Below are 24,611 nucleotides of genomic sequence, written 5' to 3' on the forward strand. Positions count from 1 at the left end.
GCGTCAAGAGGCTAGTTATGGTAACATCAATATTGTGAAAAGGGGTCAACAAGGTACAGTAAACGGTGGATATGACAATAACATAGGTTAGGCAACACCATTATTTAAAGCCTACTGTAGCTTGCTTAATAGAAAATATACATGTAAGTACACATGTATTTGTACAGTCTTTTTTTCCCAAAAGGTACTTCAGCTGTACTTCAGCTGTCACAAAATGTAGTGGAGTAAAAAGTAAGATATTTGGCCTCGAAATGTACTGGAGTAAAAGTAAAAAGTTTAACAAAATTGACATACTCAAGTAAAGTACAGATACATGAAAAAGCGACTTAAGTACAGTAATTGAGTAAATGTACTCAAGTAATGTCCACCACTGCTAAATTGAGCTCTCGTTTTAAGCATAGTAAAACGAGGGCACAATTTATTAAACGAGTGCACCATTTACTAAAACGAGGGCATGATTTACTTAAACGAGGGCACGATTTATTAAAACGAGAGCACAATTTGTGAACATGGTTATAGAACATTGTGTGCACGATCAACTTAAACGTGGCCACATTTGTAAAACGTGCACTCAATATTGTCTTGACACATGTAAACATGAGCACGTTATAGTATATTTGAGATCTCGATCTACTAAAATGCACCCACGAATAATTAAAACGTGGGCTCGAAGAAATTAAATTGTGTGCACAAAAACGTAGTGTGGTGTCAAGGGGTATCCCCGGGAATGACATCGGGAGGTGTGTCGCTAGTAACGTAGGGGAAATCTCATTGATTGCAGTGCACCTGGATATATAGCCCCGTTGGTAACCTATAGGTGGGATTGTGTGTTTGCACAGGCCCCTTGTCATCTTCGTCCAGCTGAATGTTTGCCGAAGTTTTGAGTGTTTGTTGAGGTCCAAGTTTATGCAGATCTGTGGTGCTTATCGCGAACGGTGTGAGCTACATAGCGTGAGAAGCTGAGCATCGTTTACGCCACTTTGTAACAAATACTTCGTTACTGTACTTAAGTAGAAATTTCACGTATCTGTACTTTACTTCGCTATTTAAATTTATGTCAACTTTCACTTTTACTCCACTACATTTCCTAGATAAAATGTATACTTTTACTCCGTTATATTTCCACTAAGCATCTTTGTTACTCGTTACTAAAACATAAAATTAGAAGAAATGTGAGCGACAGCATAAGGGAGGTTTGGCGAATCACTGCTCCTAGATTGCATTACGCACGCTGCACGCTCTATTTCAGCTCTTGTTTGTTGCTAAAGGAGGACGCACAACTGAAACAGCCATGGAAGCACATGCACCTACTGGAGGACCTCCCGTTATCATAGACGACCACCCCGACGATAGTGGTGAACTCGGTGAACAGGGTAGTGGTGAAGATAACGTCATACACCCGTGGCCGTATTTGCAAGGAATGTTTCTGTACATTGGCAGCTTTCTGTGAAGCTGAACACTCCACTACCTGCCTCAGCGGCCTGTGAAAGGCTATTCAGCATCACAGGACTTGTCTTCAGTCCATGGAGAGTAAGACTGAATCAGGCCCGGGGTGGGGAATCGGGAGAATTCCCGGTGGGCCGCTTCACTTTTGGGCCGGTCGAGGAAAAAGATATTGACATTTGTCAGTTAGCCTATATTTTCTTAAAGTAGGACACGTTCCGCATTCTGTGCATGACACCAATGCAATGCCTCTGCATGGGTTGTAGCCTACGTGAGGGAGTTCTCCCCTCCCAAAAAGATTTGGTTGGGTCCATATAGCCTTTTTGTGGAATTGCCTCTTTGTGGAAGTGTGGGATAGGCTACATTTCAAAGGCTTTTTTTTTTTATTTCTTTCTGTTTTTGTTAACTTGTGGAATAGTGGAATATTTTTTGTTAACTTCTCAGTTGAAGTGAATTATTATATAACCTTTACACATTTGTTGAACCATGGAGAGAGAGAGAGAGAGAGAGAGAGAGAGATGTACTTGTCTTCAATTATCAATTAATTAGCATGTGACAGGTGGGCGGGACTTCCGGTTAATTAAGGTCAAAGGTCTTTGATTTCCGGTGAGGGCGGGACATCCGGTCTTTGAACTTGGTAGGTTTGAGCTTTTGGTAGGAGTCATGTGTCTGGGGGAGGGGTTGTGTGTATGTGTGTGTGTGTGTGTGTGTGTGTGTGTGCCTGCGGGGAGATAGTGAATTTGACAGTTTTGTAGGTTTTAGTGTCATTTTTGTACTTTTTATGATCATTTTGTGTGTTTTTTTTAGTCAATTTGTATGTTTTTTTAGTCATTTCGTGTTTTTTGGTCAGGGGTCAGGGCTTGTGTGTGTGTGTGTGTGTGTGTGTGCGTGTGCGTACAGGGGTGTGTGTACCGTGGCGGGTGTGTTTCCAGGGAGGGGGTGTGTACAGGGGTGTGTGTGTGCGCGTGTGTGTGTGTGTGTGTGTGTGTGTGTCTCCAGGGGTGGGGGTGTGCCGGGATGTGCTGGTAATGGGTGAGCGTGTGTCCAGGGCGAGGTGTACACAGATGTGTTGGTCATGGGTGGGGGTGTGTCCAGGGGGTGCGGGGTGTCATGGGAGTGTCATGCGCGAGCAATTATGAGCGGTGCTGTTCGGGAGAATAAAAGCGGTGTAAAAGTATGGGTAAAGATAGCAAAGTAAAAATGGCTAGTTTAGCAACTCCTGAAAATGCTGGGTCTAGTAGCGATCGGCTAAGTGGGGCTCCTAAGAGAAAACATTAAGAGAAATCATTAAGAAAAGACACAAGAGAAAGCTATAGGCATCAGTATAGACATCTGTTGAGTATGGATGCCTTTGAATTTGGCGGGGGTGCTTTTGGTAGGAGTCATGTGTCTGGGGGAGGGGCTGTGTGTGTGTGTGTGTGTGTGTGTGTGTGTGTGTGTGTGTGTGTGTGTGTGTGTGTGTGTGTGTGTGCGCGTGTGTGTTTGTGCGTGTGTGTACATGGGGTGTGGGGGTGTCTCATGTGCAGGGGATGCATGGTGTGTGTCATGCCTAGACAATTATCAAAAATGATCCGAAAAATATATCTGGTCAAGTTTAAATGCAGTTTTAAATTCAAATTCATCAAGATTTTCATCAAGTCATTGAAAATAATAAAATATATCAGACAGCAGAGCGGTGGATAGAGGGTAGGGAGATGGGTCAAAGGTCTGTGTGCGTGTGCGTGTGTGTTTGTGTATGTGTGTCTGAGAGAGGGGGCGAGAGAGAGAGGAGGGGTTTGTATGACTGTGTGTATGCTTAAAGTTTTAGTGATATGAACCTGAATAAAAGAATCAAGGATGTGATGATGCCAAGAGGCTAAAAAGGTTTCAGCCATGTGTGTGTGAACTAAAATAAAAAATAAATCCTACATTTAAGCTGAACTTTAAGGTTCAGGGTCATGCATGTCTAATGTCATGGCTCCAGGGCCCTGAGGGAGTAGGTGGTGTGTGAGTGCAAAGTCCATATGAAGTTACAATATGAGTGTTAAATGAATTCCAGTGACCGGTCTACAGATCATTGGATGGATAATTAGATTGATCAATAGCTCCACCACGTACAGTACAGCAAGTCTCCCCTCCCCAATCTTCATTCATAAACACACACACAGACACCCATCTTCAGCATAAAGTACCTATACATAGACCCTCTCTCTCTTTTCTCTCCCCCTCTCTCTCTCACACACACACACACACACACACACTTGCAACCTACCCTTCAGGGCCCTGGAGCCATGACGTTAGACACGCTTACCCCTGAACATTACATTTATGATTTATTTTTTATTCTAATTCACAGAAACATATATGAAAGAAGGTTCTTGACATGATCAGATCATTCAGTTCATTCACATTCAGTTTAATAATCCTAAAAACATAAACATAACTAAACATTCAAACCTTTTTCTTTCTCACTCTCAAGCATGCAAGCACACACACACACACACACACACACACACACACACCACCTACTCCCTCAGGGCCCTGGAGCCATGACATTAGACATGCATGACCCTGAACCTTAAAGTTCAGCTTAAATGTAGGATTTATTTTTTATTTTAGTTCACACACACATGGCTGAAACCTTTTTAGCCTCTTGGCATCATCACATCCTTGATTCTTTTATTCAGGTTCATATCACTAAAACTTTAAGCATACACACAGTCATACAAACCCCTCCTCTCTCTCTCACCCCCTCTCTCAGACACACATACACAAACACACACGCACACGCACACAGACCTTTGACCCATCTCCCTACCCTCTATCCACCGCTCTGCTGTCTGATACATTTTATTATTTTCAATGACTTGATGAAAATCTTGATGAATTTGAATTTAAAACTGCATTTAAACTTGACCAGATATATTTTTCGGATCATTTTTGATAATTGTCTAGGCATGACACCCCCATGATCACCTCATGACACTCACCATGCATCCCCTGCACATGAGACACCCCCACACCCCATGTACACACACGCACACACACACACGCACACACACACACGCACACACACACACACACAGACAGCCCCTCCCCCAGACACATGACTCCTACCAAAAGCACCCCCGCCAAATTCAAAGGCATCCATACTCAACAGATGTCTATACTGATGCCTATAGCTTTCTCTTGTGTCTTTTCTTAATGATTTCTCTTAATGTTTTCTCTTAGGAGCCCCACTTAGCCGCTCGCTACTAGGACCCCGCATTTTCAGGAGTTGATAAACTAGCCATTTTTACTTTGCTATCTTTACCCATACTTTTACACCGCTTTTATTCTCCCGAACAGCACCGCTCATAATTGCTCGCGCATGACACTCCCATGACACCCCGCACCCCCTGGACACACCCCCACCCATGACCAACACATCCGTGTACACCTCGCCCTGGACACACGCTCACCCATTACCAGCACGTCCCGGCACACCCCCACCCTGGACACACGCTCACCCATTACCAGCACATCCGCGTACCACCCCCACCCCTGGAGACACACACACACACACACACGCACACACACACACCCCTGTACACACCCCCTCCCTGGAAACACACCCGCCACGGTACACACACCCCTGTACGCACACGCACACACACACACAAGCCCTGACCCCTGACCAAAAAACACGAAATGACTAAAAAAAACATACAAATTGACTAAAAAAACACACAAAATGATCATAAAAAGTACAAAAATGACACTAAAACCTACAAAACTGTCAAATTCACTATCTCCCCGCAGGCACACACACACACACACACACACACACACATACACACAACCCCTCCCCCAGACACATGACTCCTACCAAAAGCAACCCGCCAATTTCAAATATCCTGTCAAACTCAATTGATGACAAGTTCAAAGACCGGATGTCCCGCCCTCACCGGAAATCAAAGACCTTTGACCTTAATTAACCGGAAGTCCCGCCCACCTGTCACATGCTAATTAATTGATAATTGAAGACAAGTACATCTTACTCTCTCTATGGTACTAATAAAAACTACAAGATAGTAAGAGCTGAAATGTTGCTTCATTTATCCAATTTCCACCACTATGGAAAACGTGGGCCGGTCTTAGGCCTGAAACTCCCAGGCACTGAATTCTGGCAACTTTGAAAACCAGCTTCTTTTGAAGATGAACAGACACCTTTTCAGTTTCAACTAATGACTGGCATATTAGTAGCTGGACATAGGTGGCCTGTGTGTGTGTGTGTGTGTGTGAGAGTGAGATGGTGAGCTGGAGAGTAAGCCCTAGAAATGCTCATACCACATGACCAAAATGTTCTCCCTACAAGCAGGTCATTTTATTTTTAAAGAAATAAGTTATTTATTTTTCATTTTTACCTGAAGTTCATACAAAAGTGACATTTCTTTTCTGTTTTTTTCTTTGATGTCAGCTCTAAAAATATGCTGTTTGTTCTTTGAACTTAAGAGAATTGTGCCTGAAAAGTTCTAGAAAAGAATGTGATTTTGATTTGATGAGTGAGATTAAGAAGATATGGGAACCCTGAATATGCTTTATGCTTTACTATAAGAAAGCCAAAATAAAGTTCACAATAAAAGTTCAAAATAAAACCGCTTGCTTTTTACTTTTTACTTTTACTTCAAATACTTAAGTACATTAAATATCAGAAAATACATTTTGATACTTAAGTACAGTATATATCAGATACTTTAAGACTTTTACTTAAGTAATATTCTAAAAGGTAACTTTCACTTCTACCAAAGTCTTTTTCTAGTGCGATACTTGTACTTTTACTCAAGTATTGCTTTCTAGTACTTTATACAACACTGGTTATTTTACTGGAAATTTATACTGGTTATAAATTTCACCAGTGTCAGTTCCACTTAACTCAGACTGTTTCTTTTCTCCCAAAACGGCTGGACAACGATAAAAATTATGTCTCACTCACACTTTTAACAATCTCTCATTAAATTCACAGTTGATCAAGTCAACAAAAAAAATAGGTGGAAACCCTATTCCACTTTTCAATTACTGCACAACCAAAACACCCCTCTGGTGATTTCTTCTCCTTTCCGTATCACTGTAGCACTAAGTTTAGTCCTAGGCCATTATACTAAACAAAGACCGTTGAGAAACAACCACACAGTTCACTCAACAAAATAATGACTGTAGAAACTCCTCCTATTTTCTCATTGGCACACGCACAGCATTTATACGGGAAAAGAAAAGATTTAATCCCCCAAGCTTGTCCGTAGTTAATCGATTACTTTTTTATTTGTTCATGAATCTATCCAATTACCCAAAATATGTGTACACTTTGACCTTTTACTTTTTTCCAGAAAACTTCTTATATGAAATGACATCTAGAGCTCATCAATCATTGATAGGTAGGGGAGCGCGGGGCACAAAGTAACGCGGGGTTAAATGTAACACGGACTTTTTCCTTAGTTGCAGGGGGTTGATCGAGGCATGCTATTGGTCAGTTAATCACATTACTATGAGACGGTGTTCCACAAATTTTCAGTCAGTATGGACGTGTTTCCACGTAGATCTGCAGCAAAACGCCTTTTGAAGACATCAACGTAAATGTCTAGGTGGTACTTGTGTTTCCATTACTGAGTTGTGGGTGCAGCTCACTGACTCCAATCTTGTATCATCTTAATAACCGTCTTGTAGGTTAAAAATGAACACCGTTTTTGAAACATGTAGCCAACTCATAGCAGGAGCTAGCTTATCTTATAACAAACGTGACCCAGCGGGGTTAGGTGTAACGCGCTGTTACAACTAAGCCACTCATACTGTACAATGATGTTGCAATACAAAAATGTGCGCGTATTAGTGCTAGTTTAGTTAGTTTTTGTGATGTTTTGCATTTTGCCTCATGTGTTTTCAGGTTTGAGGGCTTTTCTTGGCAGGATTGACCTTGGTTAGACTCTTTGCTTCCATTGGCGCATATTTCTCATGTTATTTCTCCGTATAGAAAATAAAGTCAATTTTCGACATACGTCTGTAGTTAGTTCATGACTTATGTATCATAAATAGTCAGATCCTATTCTATCATACACATTCAGATACATTTATTGAATTCATTTAATTAAAAACAGCCTTTTGAATGAGTGTTACAACTGTAGCCCTATGGGAATTTAGGCTATTTCCTAAAACTACTATTTTCATTTTGGTTATTTTCTTTATAATGCACATTTCATGTTGTTAAGAATGTGTTAAAAATGTTTACATGTACTAAAAATTAAGTTAATTAAAAATGACTTACCTGGAAGAAAGATCCAATCAGGAGTCGGGGTTAGAGGTCACGAGGAAGGAGGAAGATGAACGGGAGGAGAAGGAGACCGGGAAAAAAGAGAGAGACACGAGTGAGAACTGCGCTGTGTACTGCCACCTTAGAAATTGGTAAAACACCAAGTTAATAAGTGTGATAGTAAATGTACCTGCATACTACACAAAGAGTGAGTTACATACATTTGGATAAGTTTGCAGTGTAATAGTTTATGGTTTTGAAGAACTCGGTTAGAGTTCTCAACGAGGAGAAAGAGTGGACGGCTAGTCAGCACGATCTAGCTACAAAGACTTTGCCAGCGAGTAGCCTGCTCGGTTGCCCTTTTGTGCCTCGTCTGAAGAAGCACTTATCTCCGGAACCATCCCCTGCTAAGCTGTTGGAAGACGTCTTCAACCACCCGCATCGCCAGCACCGCGTTGCCGCGGCGTGGACAACGACAACGACCAGCGCTACTGCAAGCAGTGAGTTTTCTTTGTTTGCTGCGCAGTGGCGCCAAGTGACCATTTTGTTTGAGGTCTCTACGCTCCCAAGCCACGATACAGGCCTGCAACGTGTCCTCCCTCCTATGACTGTCTGGGTATTCATTCTATTTGCCGGCTTAGCTTTAACTGTATGTGATTTAATGTGTTGTTTGCATAAGTAGTCATTGGATGGAACTGTGTTTTTGAATTGCACTTATGATATTTTAACTGTATGTGCATACTATATTTTTTTTCAGTAAATAGTTTAAACGTATTTTTGTTGAAGACTTGCATTACATTGGGTTTATGATCTTTATGATTTTGATCCTTAAGGTAAGATAATATTATTGAGTTAAAATTAGCCTGGTTTAAAGTAAAAGTGTTAAATGCTGATTGAGAAGAGACATTTCAGTTGATGCTTATTGCATTTATTGTATGGATAGCCATTTAAAAAGTTAATGTTTAGTTAACTAAAGTGAGATAGCTGCAGACCTTTAGTGCTTTTCTTTAACTTAGCTCTAAAGACACTGTATTGATATTTACATTAGGTTGCCAGCTACCATTAGGGTAGGTATTAAAATAGCTGTAAATGCTAACAAACAAATAATAATTAGGGAATTACTTTAGAGCATTAATTAAGCTTAGAGAGAGAGATCTCTCACCACATAGGAATTCGGGGAGCGCACTCCACACTAATAGCCAGACACGCTAGGGGGCGCTACACAACTAACCCCGCATATGGGGCAGGTTGTAACATTTCAGCTATCGCCACTCTCGGTGGAATTGTAAAAGACCAGTAGCTCCTACAAACAAACTTCCAGTGCATATGTGTAACAGAGATATGTATGTTGCTTGTTAAAAAGTATAACTAGTGAAACTCAAATGATTTTAGAATTATTTAGCCATAACCAAAAAGTGTTACTTTGTGCCCCGCGCTCCCCTATGTTACTTGTCAAAACACTTAATGACACAAACTGCAATACTCTCATTAATGTGCAGCTTTTAATTTCTAATGTATCTAATAAATTAGCTTTGCTTTCGTTCTTTTTCCCGCATAAAGGAGTAAAGACTTTTTGCTTTCACCTGGTCTGAATGTCTTCACTGCATGCAGGGTGCGCGCAATGCAGCAGTGTTTCCCCTCTTGGCAGTCTTCCAGCTGGGATTGTCACGTCAAGTCAAGTCAAGTCAAGTTGGCTTTTATTGTCAATTTCTTTACATGCACTGGTCATACAAAGAATTGAAATTTCGTTTCTTACTTTCCCATGCAGACATAGACATACTTTAAATACAGACATAGACATACTATAGACATAGCCATAGACAATAAACATTAAATTAAAGTGCAAGACTGAAATATAGAACATGTATGTATCAAAATAGAAATATAGGACATATATATAAAAAAATAGAGGTAGTTGTGTTGTATATTTATATAGTCTTAACAGTTACATGAAGTTTAAACTTGTGCTTGTGTGACCTGTATATTTACATTGATATGCAGTATGCAGTAATTTCAAGTATATCAGGCTTGATGTGAAGCAGCAACACGTTAGGCTGCGCAGTCACAGTGCAGTTCCACAGGGCGGTGTTGGGGGGGGGTTAGGGTAGACAGGATCCTAGTTTCCTAGGTTCCTGGCTGGCTGGTGGGTGGTGGGGGGGGCTGTCAGTGATGGGAGAGTGGGTAGAGTGTTCAGCATCCTGATTGCTTGGTGGATGAAGCTACTTGCCAGTCTGGTGGTGCGGGAGCGGAGGCTCCTGTACCGCTTTCCAGAGGGCAGGAGGCTGAACAGTTCGTGTGCAGGGTGGGTTGTATCCTTGACAATCATTAGTGCTTTGCGGGTGAGGCGGGTGGTGTAAATGTCCTGCAGGGAGGGGAGTGGTGCTCCAATGATCCTCTTAGCTGTGTTAACAGTGCGCTGGAGGGTCTTCCTGTTCTGATCTGTGCAGCTTCCGCCCCACACTGTGATGCTGCTGGAGACGATGCTCTCGATGGTCCCTCTGTAGAATGTAGTCATGACAGGAGGCGTGGCACTTGCCTTCTTCAATTTGCGCAAGAAGTAGAGGCGCTGCTGGGCTTTCTTCGCCAGTGATGCTGTGTTGGTGGTCCAGGAGAGGTCGTCGCTGATGTGCACCCCCAGAAATGTTGTGCTGCTCACTCTCTCCACAGCATCTCCGTCGATGGACAGTGGTGGCAGTTGTTTGTGGCCTCTCTGAAAGTTGACAACAATCTCCTTGGTCTTGCTGACATTTAGCAGGAGGTTGTTGTCTTTGCACCATTTAGCCAGCAGGTCTACTTCTTCTCTGTAGTGAGCCTCATCGCCCTTAGTGATGAGGCCCACCAGTGTTGTGTCATCCGCAAACTTCACCAGATGGTTGGAGCTGTGAGTGGTTGTACAGTCATGTGTTAGCAGTGTGAAGAGCAGAAGAGCGTCAATCAGGGTACCAAGATGGACTCTTCTTACAGATGTTCAAAATTCAAAATCTGCCCCCGAAGTCTCTTTAAACCCGACGTCTCTTTGAACCCGTTGGATGTTCTCATCTTTCTTCTCCTCTTGCGTTCGGGTCACGGAAACCAAATGTTGGATTCTCTGGTTGTTGCGTTGTGTTTTAGTTCTAATGTCTGTATTGAAGATGGTCAATAAAGCTTGATGGCGGGATCAGGATCGGCGATTAGATGATGATTTATTGTAGATGGTACAATAATGAATAACAGAACACAGGCTAAGTCTCGAACAGTAAAACTTCCTTGCTTCCTCGATCCGTCTCAGAGTCAAAACCCAAGACAAAGCCTGTTATACTAAAACATACAAACGTCAAGCATGCCAACGTGGCAGGTGCCAACCAGTGTACAAAAAACGGCTCTGGCCAGATGGAGATACTAGCCCGAACAGGCCGACATGCTGTCTCCCTTGGCCCATGTTGTCATCACTGATGTTCCTCGGATGTTCCTAAACATCGGGCTGTATGACCTTCCTGCTGGTACACAGGCCTAAGGCACAGTTATGCACAATGGTATGGACCTCTCCCTGTTCTATGCTACACACAGAAGTAACATATGAACACATCAGAATACAGTGAGAATACCCCATAATTCTATACTATGAACTTCATGGCTGCACGTCTGATGCAGACTTTAAAGTTTACAGTTAATAAGTAAAGATGATGATTGACTGCAATTTGTTTATAGTCAGACTGAGGTCTTCATAATTATGAGGTTTACTATGAAGTTTACAGTTCAACTAAACATTTTCAACTTCAAAAGTAAATCACATTTCTGGGATAATACCAGACTGTATAAAATAAAACATGAATTCCCTCTTTTTATATCCTTCACATTCCTGTGCTACCTCTACTTTTAAGCCTATGTCATGTTTGATGTGGTCATCATAGGCTATGTTTACTTACTCACATGTTATTCTACTTGTATCGACTAAAGTTTAACAACATGACAGAAAAACAAACTTTTGATTAAAGAACACAGTGTCATCCATTATCACTTATCATGAACACATCAAAAGCGGTCATGGTAGAACTGTTAATAAATACTTCATGGTTGAACTGTAAAAGATCCATAAGTTGACAGTGTTACTATGAACTATCATAGTGAATTCTACAGTAAAACCATCAAATTACCACAAATAAATTAATGAGAATATCAGCACTCTTTTTATGGAAGCCATAGCTATGACACCATGTGTGCAGGAAGACAATCTTACTCAATTTAGCTCTAATATTCTCAGGGTCCTTGACTCTATATAGTATAATGGCACCTGCCAAGGTTAGAAAGACTTCAGTAAACCTAAAACACCATGGAGAAACACTAAGCTTCAGATTAACTAAATGACATCTTCAAAAAGAGACTCCACATTTATAACTCTGAGGGCCAGGCATTCTTCATTAATTGTAACATTATTAACACATTAATAACTCCTGTGCTCTTTTTGCCATTGTTGATAAGTTAACCCAACAGAGCTACCTCAAGATTTCAAGTCAACAAAAATGTTTAATGACTTTGGTTATATTTTTCATCACAAAATGATCTGAATTATCTGAATTTACTGTCTTCAGGATCTTCTCCAACACACATCCTCTACATACTTACAGCACACTGCCCCCACCTACCCACACACACACACACTACACACACACACACACAGTCACTGCTCCACTCCCCTCCCGCCCACACACACATCTTCACTGTCATCACTCACATACATCATACATACAGTACTCTGCTTGCAATAGTAAGTCCCTTCACCATACTTGCAGTACACTGCCCCCCCTACATACACAGCACATTATTTCATCAGGAAGCTTCTCCAACACACATCCCCAACATACTTACAGCACACGGCCCCCCCCCCCCATAAACAGCACATTGTCTCATGAGGAAGCTTCTCCAACACACATATTGCACACTGCCCTCTCCCCACATACACAGCACACTATTCCATCTCCCCTGTCATCCCCCCAACACACACACACCAAGACCCCTGGCAGTTGGGTTAGCCCCTTGAGCCGTGGATCTGCCCAAGGTTTCTTCCTTGGTAAGGGAGTTTTTCCTTGCCCCTGTTGCTCTTGGGTGCTCCTTGTTGGTGCCCCCCCCCCCCCCCCCCCCGCCCGCCATCCCAATCCTCCCCCACCTTTCTTATGCAGCCCTTGCCTAAACCCCTCTTCTACTGCACTTTTTACCCCCCCCCCCCCCCCCCCATAAATGCACAAATAGGCTGACACCAGACATAATTTCACTGCATTTCTTACTTCCAGTAACTATACAGTATGCATGTGACAATAAACTTCCTTGTATCCTTGTATCCCTTAAAAAAACTGTGCTGCAACTTAGTTCATCTACAGTACCTGCTGTCTTGACGCTCTGCCTACAAACTTCTTTAAAAGTGTTTGCAGCTGTTTGGCATTTGAGCTTTTGCAAATTGTGAACCATTCTCATCTCAGGCATTTTCCCAGCAGCACTTAAGACTGCAGTTATCAAACCTCTCCTGTTGTGTTTGCGGACAAATGTAACCAATTGACAATTATTTTCTCTCAAAAATATTGTTCCCTTATTCTGACTACCATGAGGCGCCATGACTTAACACAGGGCATCTGAACACACAAAAGAATTTTTGATCATTTTCATGACAATTTGAGTGTTTTATTTAACACTCATGTGTATACCCGGTCTCAAATATGATCGGCCATTAGAAATGAATGGGTGAGAAAATGGTCAGTGTATAAAATTGAATCCAGACACATACTTATTGATTAGATGGACTGAATGTGTGCTTCTGTACATTAAAACACCCTCACATTAAAACACCCTCACTCCCCCTCTTGGCTCTAAACAATCACAAGTAGGGCAGTTCATCACAGTTCATCCATTGCAACTGGATTGATGAAAGGTCACTTACACCTGTAGGCTACATTGTATTTGGGAAAAGCAAAAGGTATCAGCATAATGTTATTTATTTATTTATTTATTTTTTATGTATTTATAAACAAAAACATCTCTGTCAGTTCCATGCCGTTTTCAACAGCTATCAAAAACAACCCAGATAGCAAGGTGACATTGATATGATGTTGATTTTCCATCCAAATCATCATTTTGGTTGAGATTGAAATCTCAATGGTAAATAGACATTGAATCAGCATTACAATCCTGACAAAAACCCGACAGTGCATGAATATCGATAAGAGAGATATCGAAACAACATTGGTTTATAGTTTATGTTGCCATAATCGATAGAGCATCGATACATAGTTCACTAAAAGATATTGAAAAGTCATGGATTTGTGGTTGACTGGGAAATCTTAACGTGGTGATTGAAAAGTAGTGGATTTATAGTTGACCGCGCGACGACGTTTGAACTGTCCAGTTCATTTTCAGCAACAGTTCAGTCAGACCAACGGGGGTGTTCAGCTCTCTGTCAAGTTCACTCCTCCTTAATGGTAAGCAAGCAATGTAGTTATATGGTCGTAATAGGAATTTAATAGGGCTGTAACAATATGCGATTCAAAACTGAAATCGCAACACTCATATCCACAAACCTGTGTCGCGGTGTGAAAAGGCAGAACCGACACACCCTTTCTAGTGTCTAGCAGTGCTTTGCAGCTTACGCGGCCGCATAAACAACACACATCTCCCGCTTTACTTGGCGGTAGCCTACGTTGCTTTCATTGTAGACTTTACCAAACAGTATAAACCCCCTGTTAACCTTTCCTGCTTTGTTTCAGACCGTAGTCAGAAACGCAGGGGAGATTCGTTATTCGAGGGCCGATGTTATAAGATAAAATAACGTCGGGGTCACGGTCCCATTTCTGATGAGCAAAATACACGAGCTGAACTTTATGGAGTTTTATTTCGGACAGTAACACCGCTCACACTGTGTACAGACTCCAACTTGAACTTCCACACTCTCTGCTCCAGTCGCATGCATACACTTCCTCACTCTATCTCCCTCCTTCCCAGCTTCCCCCACACACACACACACGGAGCTCTCTTAAAGGAGCCGCAACACCATTTTACAACACCCCTCTCTTTGCCCCGCTCTCTCTCGCTCACTCAATGGACACGCGCGACTGGGCCAACGCAATCCAAATAAAACATTACAATCGTGAAAGCAAGGACTCATAGAAGACGACTAGCTAAATTACTATTAAATCTGCTTAGCAACATTAGCATGCTGCACATATTTGTTTAAAACTCTTGGTTTCAAGTTGACTGATCATCTCAATACCAATGTTTCCCAAAAGTGCCTGTACCAAGGAGAACAAGTATTACCTTTAAACTTAAACACACATGGGGAAACTGAACAGTCCAATCAGTAGACTATGATAAGCTAGCCAACTATGCTACTATGCTACTTTGTTTACAATATTTCCAGGCTTCAACCACACAGCTGAATTAAAGAGGGAGAGTTGTAATATAAATAGTAGGCCTATAGTGTGCCATACCTATAGGCTAATCTGCATAAAGTGCTGTCATAAATATCAGACATTCAGTATTCTCTCTTTTTATATCAGGATATAAAATAATACAGATATATTCTATTATATTGTAATCCTCTGGTGTTCTAAGGTAGGCTATTGAAACGTTATTTAAAAAAATGCATTTTGGAAAATAGCTCTTTATTTGATTATCATAAGAATGTGTTTTCTATACAGATATATCGACATCGGTAAATATCGGTATCGGCCATAACAGCAAAATTAATATCGGTTATCGGTATCGGCTACAATTTTCACATCGGTGCATCACTATTAACCGTTCATTGGGCAGCAAAAGTGTTCGGACGAACAGAGCTGCCCAAATGGCTGGTGCTGCTAGCAAACACTGCATGTTCAATGAGCTCACCCAGCTTGCGAAACTGAATTATTCTAACACCATCTTCAGCCTGGCATTTTGACAGCAAACTCAACAAACATATAGAATATATATTCTATGATTATTCTAAAGTTTCAATTATAAGTAGCCTTCAGTTGAACATATTTATCTAACACTGTCTATCTCTTTTTCTTCTGTTTCTGTTAGGTGCCACTTCACTCTGCTACTGGATGGTGCAGGGCTAACTGCGAACGGGTGGTCTATGAATGCTATACTGAATGGATGGCAGGGAAGCACAACACACGTGAATTTCTAAATGAAGAAGAGTTAATAAATGCACTTGATTTTCAAACTGATAAGTTGTCTGGTTATTTATGCACGATTGTGTAGCCTAAACCAGCCATACTAGGCCTAGTCAAATTTATCCTGGCTGTATATAAAGCAGGATGTGAATTTCCCAATATTTTTCCAGATTAAAAGTGGTTTACTGAGGTTTAATATCAATTGAAATACCATTGAAATACCATTGATCTTTAGTTTGGTTGTAATTTAAACGTTGTTTCAATATTCATTTTAATTGAAATACCATTGAAATTCCGTTGATCTGTAGTTGGAATTTCAACATTGCTTCAATATTAATAGAGGGTGCAAAATGTTATAGGATCAATGTTTAAGTGCGACGTTGACTCAATGATTTTAACATTGACAAAATAATGTTGATTTAACATAGATTCAATGAGTAATTGCTATCTGGGAAAGGTCATTTTTGGATGGATGGATTTTTTGTGAATGTTTCTTCTTCTACATAAGATTTTAGTCATCTTTAGTTCATGTAATACTTTATTGTCAATGCACAAATTAAGTAACAGTAGTCTGAAACGTCATTGTTAATGCACAAATTAAGTAACAGTAGTCTGAAACGAAATGCTGTTTTATATCTAACCAGTGGTGCAAATAACTGACATGTCCAAATGGGCCTTGATGAAATGCGTCGCTAGACTGTTCATACACATTTTAACGGGCCAAAGTTGAAGAGCTTTTGTCCGTTATTGTTCGTGCAAATATAGGCTGATTCATGTTCCCTTGCATTGTGTAACTGAGGTCCATGGCTAGTCTGGCTTTCATCAGACCAAGCTCAATCTTTTAAGAAATCAAAAAATAAATAGCGGGCAGATCAGGCTGGGTTCACCCAGCCTAGTCCATAGGCACCCGATATTGTTTAATTTTCCGATTGAGATATACACGCTCTGGCTATTCTAAATGCAAAAATGCATCAGGGAGTTATGACAAAACGGTAACTAACAAACTAGATCCTAATAGAAAGCTGTTAGCTTCCCTAAGCTACAGGTAGGATAAGGTAGGCCTATTTACAACATAAATTGTCAATAGGCTATGCTGGCGACAAATAAAATCTCCTTTGGAAACCAATGGCTTACGCCTTACAGTATCAAGCGGACTTAAACTGCCATATCGTGGCGAAAAGTTGTAATAACATTCACACAGCTCCATGAGTCAAGGAAAGCGCGAATGAAGTAGCCACTTCTAAATGGGACCCACTACACAGTAGCTTAAGGTGTGTTGCTAAAGCAGCCATAATGAAATGAAGGCGTCATTGTTTGGATACTTCACACACACGTGCTTTTTAATTTCACAGACTACAACTACCAAGCTGGAATCAAAGCACATCGATTCCCCTCTCACACCCTACACGCACTTAAAACAAAATAAACAGGCGTCTCAGTCTCACGCATGTATAGGCAAAACTGTATCAGACCGGTGTAACGTTGGTAAATCTTCCATTGCACAGAATGATTTTGTAGCACGTGCAATAAATGACAGTCGAAAGATACAAACAGTGCTGCTATCAATTTGCTTGGTATAACCGCATTTATAGTTTTCTACAAATACAATCAATCAAATGGGCCCTCATCATCACTCAACCAACGCTAACGGTAACATTACCTAGGTCCTTATTGATATTACAAGATTAACGTACCTGCAGTAAAAACCAAGTATGTCCGATAAACATCCTCAGATTTATTTCGGCTTCAAGAAGAAATGGGAATTACACTTCATGTGAACATCGTCCTATCCTTATTAGATGTTCGCTGCGGTAAATTACAGTCCTTGTAGGAAGCGTCCATTGTTTTTCCAACCCACTTTTAACTTCCAACAAAATTACGTCTCACTGCAACGATGCGCCATCTAGTGGACAAACGACTACTTATCGCCAATACTGAAAATGCAGCCATGATGATGATGATGAATATTTATTTTGGCTTTCTTTTAATCCTACTGAATTTGTAATTATGTATCGGCCGTTCTAATACCGATAGTATGTGGGTGTTTGTGCATGTGTATATGTGTGCACCGCCATTTACAGGCCAATGAGTGTACAGTCACTAAATGTACACATAACCTAATTTTTTTAGACCCCCCCCATGGATGAAATTCTACGAAACTTGGCATACCCCCAGAGAATGCCAGGTCAATCATACACATAAAATGTGGTGCAGTTCTGAACATCTTAAGTCACGTAAAAGTAATGAAATTTGACATTGCATGACGTTTCCTAAGCCCATCAGTTACAATATCAATAATTATTATAGGCCCTGGGCTATGTATGCTTTAAAAAAAAAATATATATAAGGCTATTAATAATAATAATAGGCATAATAATGATAATTTTAATAATAACGTCACAGTCTATTGAACGTAGCCTACTAATTAGCCTAATCAGTGAAGCATAAATCGCCAACCGAGCAAATGGGAACAAATAAGTTACACATTTAATGAAACACACCGAATAGCCTATAGGCTAAATATTGGCCAATATTTTCATTTGTTGTAGCGTGTCAAGGTGGCGTGAAAGGATAGACCTCTGCATTTCGGATCTTGTAGTCGTAGGTTCGAGCCTTGATAATGATCAATTAACATGGTGTTGGAATCTTGGATGGGCTTAATCACTACATATTCCTATGATCGTTTAGAACCTGTAGTCCTAGTTTTAACTACTGATTGGAGACCATACGCTGCCTAGGCTTAGGATAAATGTATATTATGTTCTATGAAAATTGGCATGGTTAGATTAGATTCAACTTTATTGTCATTGTGCAGAGCACAAGTACAAATACAACCAAATACAGTTTGCATCTAACCAGAAGTGCCAAAAAGGCAGAAAAGTGCAATGTGATATAGGGTGTTCCCTTGAGGCAACGTCTGAAACAGCTGTGAAAGGTAAACAAACATGGCGGATGACATCGGTAATGGCTGCTGAATCTGTTTAAAATGTCATTTGTGTGATCTTATTTTGCTTAGATTTGCAGATTACAGATTAGAAATAAACAATTTACTATCTGATTATGCCATTGTTGTAACCATTAATAGCGTCTGGTCTGATATATCTGCCGGCCGTAAAACTAATTTATACCGTTAGCCTGCTAGCTTACGTAAGCTAATTTAGTTTAACGTCAGGCCTTTGCTAACGTCATACCGTAGTGTTAACCAAAGATTCTAGAGTGCTACGCTCATTTTTAAAAGATGCATTTAATCCAAAGTCATGTCTAGTGAGACAGCTCTCTATGTAGGGAGGGAGGCAGTAGGCAGCTGTCTCCCGTTTGGAACACACCCATAGTATAGACAGGTGGTGCATAGACAGGACAATAAGTATAGTGCAGTGTAGACAGTAGTATACAGTTGGTTTGCAGAAGGTGGTTTAGAGTAATATAAATGAAATATAAATATCTGCAGTATCTTAGCAGTTACCTTACAGTAAGAGCAGAATAAATATGGATATGTAATATGAACAATGTTGAACATGTTGTTATGTAAGTGCTTTGAGTTTCACTCTGTTCTAAAAGCGCTATATAAATGAATACTTTACTTTATGATTGCCCTTCATTTCACTGGAAGTTTTTCATGCCTTTATGCAGCATTTTTCCAATGTTGCCCTTGTTATGTGTTTTCACTGTGACACTGAAAATTGAATACTGTTACCACACACAAGTATTTCATGATATTTTAAATGCACAGATAGTTTTTTTTACCATTACTTTTCATCCATTAGAGTTATGAAGTTGTGTGTTGAATCACAACCACAAAATGACAGTTCACATAGCACAAATGTTTCAATGCTCAAATGGTTGAAGGATCTGCGCCAGCTGTACCAACATACACACACACACACACACACACACACACACACACTCACACTCACACACACACAGTGTTACTGTAGGTGCTGCTCATGTTGTTGCCTTCTGCTGCTGAGATAGTAGCAAAGTCTATACTGTTCAAATGCATGTCTATATTCCCTGAGTGCACTGACATTTCAAGACCTACTTTATTCCATCAACCCCCTATGATAATACAAGCATGTCAACTGCTCCATCTAGGAGCCCAACAGCGAGGCAGAGGCGCGGTACAACAACGCCCATAGCCGGACCCGCGTTGTTGTGGAGAGGGCCCTGGGCATGTGGAAAGGTGTGTGAGCAAATCCGCTGGTGGCCTGAAGCTCCATCCTGCAAAGGTGTGCAGTGTAGTTTTGGTGGCGGCGCTTCTGCAACATGGCCCTTCAGGATCACATCCCACTGCCGGCTGATGAGGAGCTGTTAGTGGAGGAGGTGAAAGAGGTCATTCCAGTGGCTGCTGCACACCTTCCTGCTGGCCTGGAAGCACACTGGGAATTAGTTGCACATATGTTTGGCCCCTAAACACCCAAACCCCACAATCAATTCCCTGCCACATTACCTGTTTTCCCCCTTTTGTTTATGTTTTTTACATTTCTTTTAGTTTGGTGGGGGTGAGGGGGTAAATGTACTTAACTTTCCCACCATCACTTTCTCCCCATGATCCCTCCCACACACACACACACACACACACACACACACACATGTTCCCTATGAGCCATGACATCAAAATACATACACAGATTGAAAGGTCACAAAGCAAAGGCAACTTACCATTTTTCCGCCTCCCATGACAGGCCTACCCATACCTGGGCCATGAAGGACAAGTTAAATCAGTGAAAATCATGTCACATTTTGACACTGACCACAGCACTCTGCATGCCCACTTAAGTCCCAGAGGTCTTAAAGTTCTCCAAGCGAGAGGCTACTCAACTTCACAGCAGCATTCTGCCATTGTACCAACATAATTCAGCGTAATTCATGTGTTCAAATATCAAGATCATATAATAACTAAGAGTAGCCTAACTTATACACCCGCTAAACATAGCTTGTGATCAGACAAGATACAACACAAACCCCACTCCACAGGCATACTCACCTCACATCCATCGACTCAGTCTTGAACCCCTGACCTCTCTCATGTAAAGCACACACGTTACAGTCTCTGCAACAGCACAGTTACTTCACCACATCATAATGGGCTATAGACTCCATATACCGTTAGCTATGTGTATGATTAGCAGATGCTTCATCCAAACACACTAACATACGACTACAATGTAACGTTATCCTTTTATAACAATTACAATGCTAGCCTCACATAACAATACCGTTGGCATTCAAAAGCTTTATCACCAGATTACTTAACTTAACGGGTGTTCGAAAGAATCTGTGCTGACACATTAGCATTAGGCTACATGTAAATTCACGAATAATAACAACACAGATGATTGCGGTCACCATAGCACTTCACCACAGGCCGCTCTGTTGTGGGCTAACTCCACAACACTTCACTTTCCACTGTACCACATAACATTGTCCAGTAATGTGCAATTGTAGCTTCCAGCAATGCTATGGTATGGTATCCCACAGCAATGTTATGGGATCGTTTAATGGCTACCTCTCATCCATCTGTCCTCTGCGTGTTCCGTCATCAGGGTTACGTCGTCTACTATGGTTCTTACTACATACTACAGGTCGAGAGGTGTAGCTGTAACTACACAACTTTACGATAGTGGTTGCGAACGTTAGTTGCTACTATGGTTTTGGGAAACACTGACGCAGTGTCACGATGCATCGTACTATGTAAGTTCCACCACCATAGTTCACACTATCGTTTTGGGGAACAGTTGTGTCGTACTTACATAGTTGCAACCATGTTAGTTGCTACCGTAGTTAGCAACGATGCTTTTGGGAAACGCACTCCAGAGAAGTGGAGGTAATGATTGCTCTTGCCCCCTTTTAATAGGGAGTTAGGCGGGTCTTAGCAGTAACTTGCAAGGCAGACAGGCAAGATGCATTAGTCATGTAGCTACATAGAAACATTTCTACACCTATGCACATTTCTCTCGCATTCAAGACTAATCAAATATCAAAAGAAACTCCAATTCAGTCATACAGTAGCCTATATCAGCCTACATTGCAACTCTGCATCCATCTAGCCTACCTATCACACAAATTATGTAGCTATCAACTGCACATAAAAAACGTTTTCTGTCTACAATGGTGTTCTTGAACAAAGCTGTAAGTAGGCTACATTCTTCATGCAATGGTCCAGTTCAATTTATGAACTACCCATCATAATGAATATTAAACCTATTTGCTAGGTTAGTTATCCCACCATTTTATAGGCCTGTGTAGCCTATATATTATGATTTATTATTCAAACCAAAAATCTTAAATACTTTCCCTACTATTGTCCAGCACATACAATTGTTCATGAAAGTGTACTTATAAATAATGAAAACTAAATTATGTTTTTAGTTGATTATATATCGTGCAGTATTTGTTGAAAGAACATGAATGTGCTGCCGAACCTTCATCTTTTGTTTCTTCTCCCCTTTCCTACAGGCTACTGTTTAGCATAATCTATCATACTGGAAAACCTTTTTCTGTCCTTCCCAAGTAAGTAAATGGAATTGTGTCAATTTCATTTAAGTAATTATGTAGGATTGTCAAAGAATGTTCACATTCAAAACACTGGCAGTGTTCCTTTTAATAGCTAGACAAGCCTGTCATAGGCTGCCAGATCTACATATTATGCATACTTAACATAGATATTTCTGTGCAGTCAAATCTTTCAAGCTGTCCTCCTCTGCCACCATGTACACAATGGTAAAAGTCACAACACTAAAGATAAAAGCCCAAAAGTAGTCTTACTGAAATATTGGGAGTCTAAGGCTCATCTTACGCCTAGAGATTTTGTAGATCTTACGTCTTAAGACTAGGAAGTTTTACTCACCTTAGTCACAGACTTGTCGTGGAAAACACACTTTTTTAATAAACTCTGGGAACGGTGATTTTTGATGCTTCGTTTTATGTGTTTCATGAAAAATGTCCTTGACCTTTTTCATGCAAAAAAAAATGACCCTGGGTTCAATTTTCAACAGAATTACACTTTAAGAGGAAACACGTATATACTCTGCCCGTCTTGATCTTATTAGTCCAGAGTAACCGCCCCATTTATTATTGATAATGCTTATCACTGTGCTAAGCATAGCAAGCTCTAGACAAGCTAATGTTAACGTTAGCACAACAATACATAGAGTTGCCTACTGTTATGTAAAATTTCAAATAATTAGAAATCATGTATTGTATTGAACTGATACTAATCCAGTTAGCGCAATGCGAAGCATTACAAAACGGACTGTCATAGCCCATGGAAAGCTAATTTGTCTCAGTAATACACCTCTTCAGGGGAGCAGGTTCAGCCTAAATGTTAAAATGTATGAAGTTAAACATATTGTTCTTGAAACATGTTTATGTTTATGATACTTGGCAGGCGCTTTTATCCAAAAACAGATTTTATTCAACAGATTAACATCAAATTATAATTATTATATTGTAATTGGGTCAATGATGTGACATGTATATTGTTTTGTCCAAGTATTAGAATTTCTTTGAAGCTATTTCAATCCACATGTGTAATGCCTCAATTTAATCTACAAAACATATATTTTTTCATTATTTTTCATACATTACAATGATTTACTTGTGTCCCCCAAAATACCAGGTGGTGTAACCGTCCGAACAAACAGTACTGATTACAAACAGTAGAAATATTAACTTTTTTATATTGAATTAAAAATAAAGTTTGTGGCATGATTTTGGGTTTGAGGTCTATCAAATACCAAATTTAAAATTATTGATCATTTTAAAGTGATGAGATTCATACATTACATTTCATGGGTGGCACAACCGTAGACATGGAACTTTTATCAATAACTGAGTATTGTACAGAGGGTCCCCGTTAAGTTTGGACGGGTTCCTTCATGAATCACGCACCCCATTTTCTCAGCAGAAATGGCACAAACTGCAGTTGACACAAACAACCACAAGGTGTCACTTGGGTGCCACTACTATTTTTGATGCGACTGACTTACTGCTTCCATGACGCAGCGGGGGCACGGGAACTTAAATTGATCACGGTAGTTTAAGCTTACACTTGACAAAACATTCTAATATGAAAATGTAGATGCAATTGTTGTAAAATGGTCCAGCTCCTTTAAGAAAGCACCGTGTGCAGGGATGGAGAGAGAGAAAGCGAGAGGGGATAGGCCTATGTGTGTTAGAACTTAGCGTGTGGAAAAAGTACGTGCTGTTGAGACTGGAGCGAGTCATATTCAAAATAATGCAAAAAAAAGCAATTATCCTCATTCATTGCAACCAAAGCATGCCTGCTTGCCGACGTTCAAACGAAAAATATATCAAAGCACCTTTTGCGTTTGAATGTAGCACGGAAATTTTTTTAAACAGCTGGACAAATGATTTAGCTAATTGATTATATAACCTGTACACCAGCAATTGTTGAACATTTACCTGTACAAGTACATTGACAGTAGCCCAGCCTAACAGCATGTTGTAGGCCTACTGTAGAAATTTCACTTAAATTGCAACCGCAACATGCCTGCTTGCCAATGTTCAAACGACAACGAAAAAGATAATAAAACAACAAGAGGGTTGAGTCTGAATGACACTGAGTTTTTAGACACTGAGTTTTTGTAGTTAAGAAATATTTTCGTATAAAAAAATGGTCATTCTTCAATCTCCTTCACTGACGCCTATGGAAAAGGCTTAACGTCCCAAAACAACGATCAATGATCATCAAATTTCTCTCTCACATTGCTCCTCATAACCATCTATAAAAAAGTGTTTTTTCTTTTCTTTTTGAGCACATC

The 24,611-nt window shown here is 40.5% G+C and overlaps 1 protein-coding gene and 1 long non-coding RNA gene across 5 annotated transcripts in view; one reads left to right on the forward strand and one right to left on the reverse strand.

Moving 5' to 3' along the window:
• The window catches only part of LOC121690097, a 790,202-nt gene that overhangs the window by 690,013 nt on the left and 75,578 nt on the right, over positions 1-24,611 (reverse strand). The window lies entirely within an intron of this gene.
• Positions 13,758-15,882, forward strand: LOC121692300. The gene is made up of 2 exons (XR_006025248.1): positions 13,758-14,151; positions 15,734-15,882. It is a non-coding gene; the product is annotated as an uncharacterized LOC121692300 (long non-coding RNA).

Source organism: Alosa sapidissima, chromosome 2 (genome assembly GCF_018492685.1).
Source record: "Alosa sapidissima isolate fAloSap1 chromosome 2, fAloSap1.pri, whole genome shotgun sequence".
NCBI lineage: Eukaryota > Metazoa > Chordata > Actinopteri > Clupeiformes > Clupeidae > Alosa > Alosa sapidissima.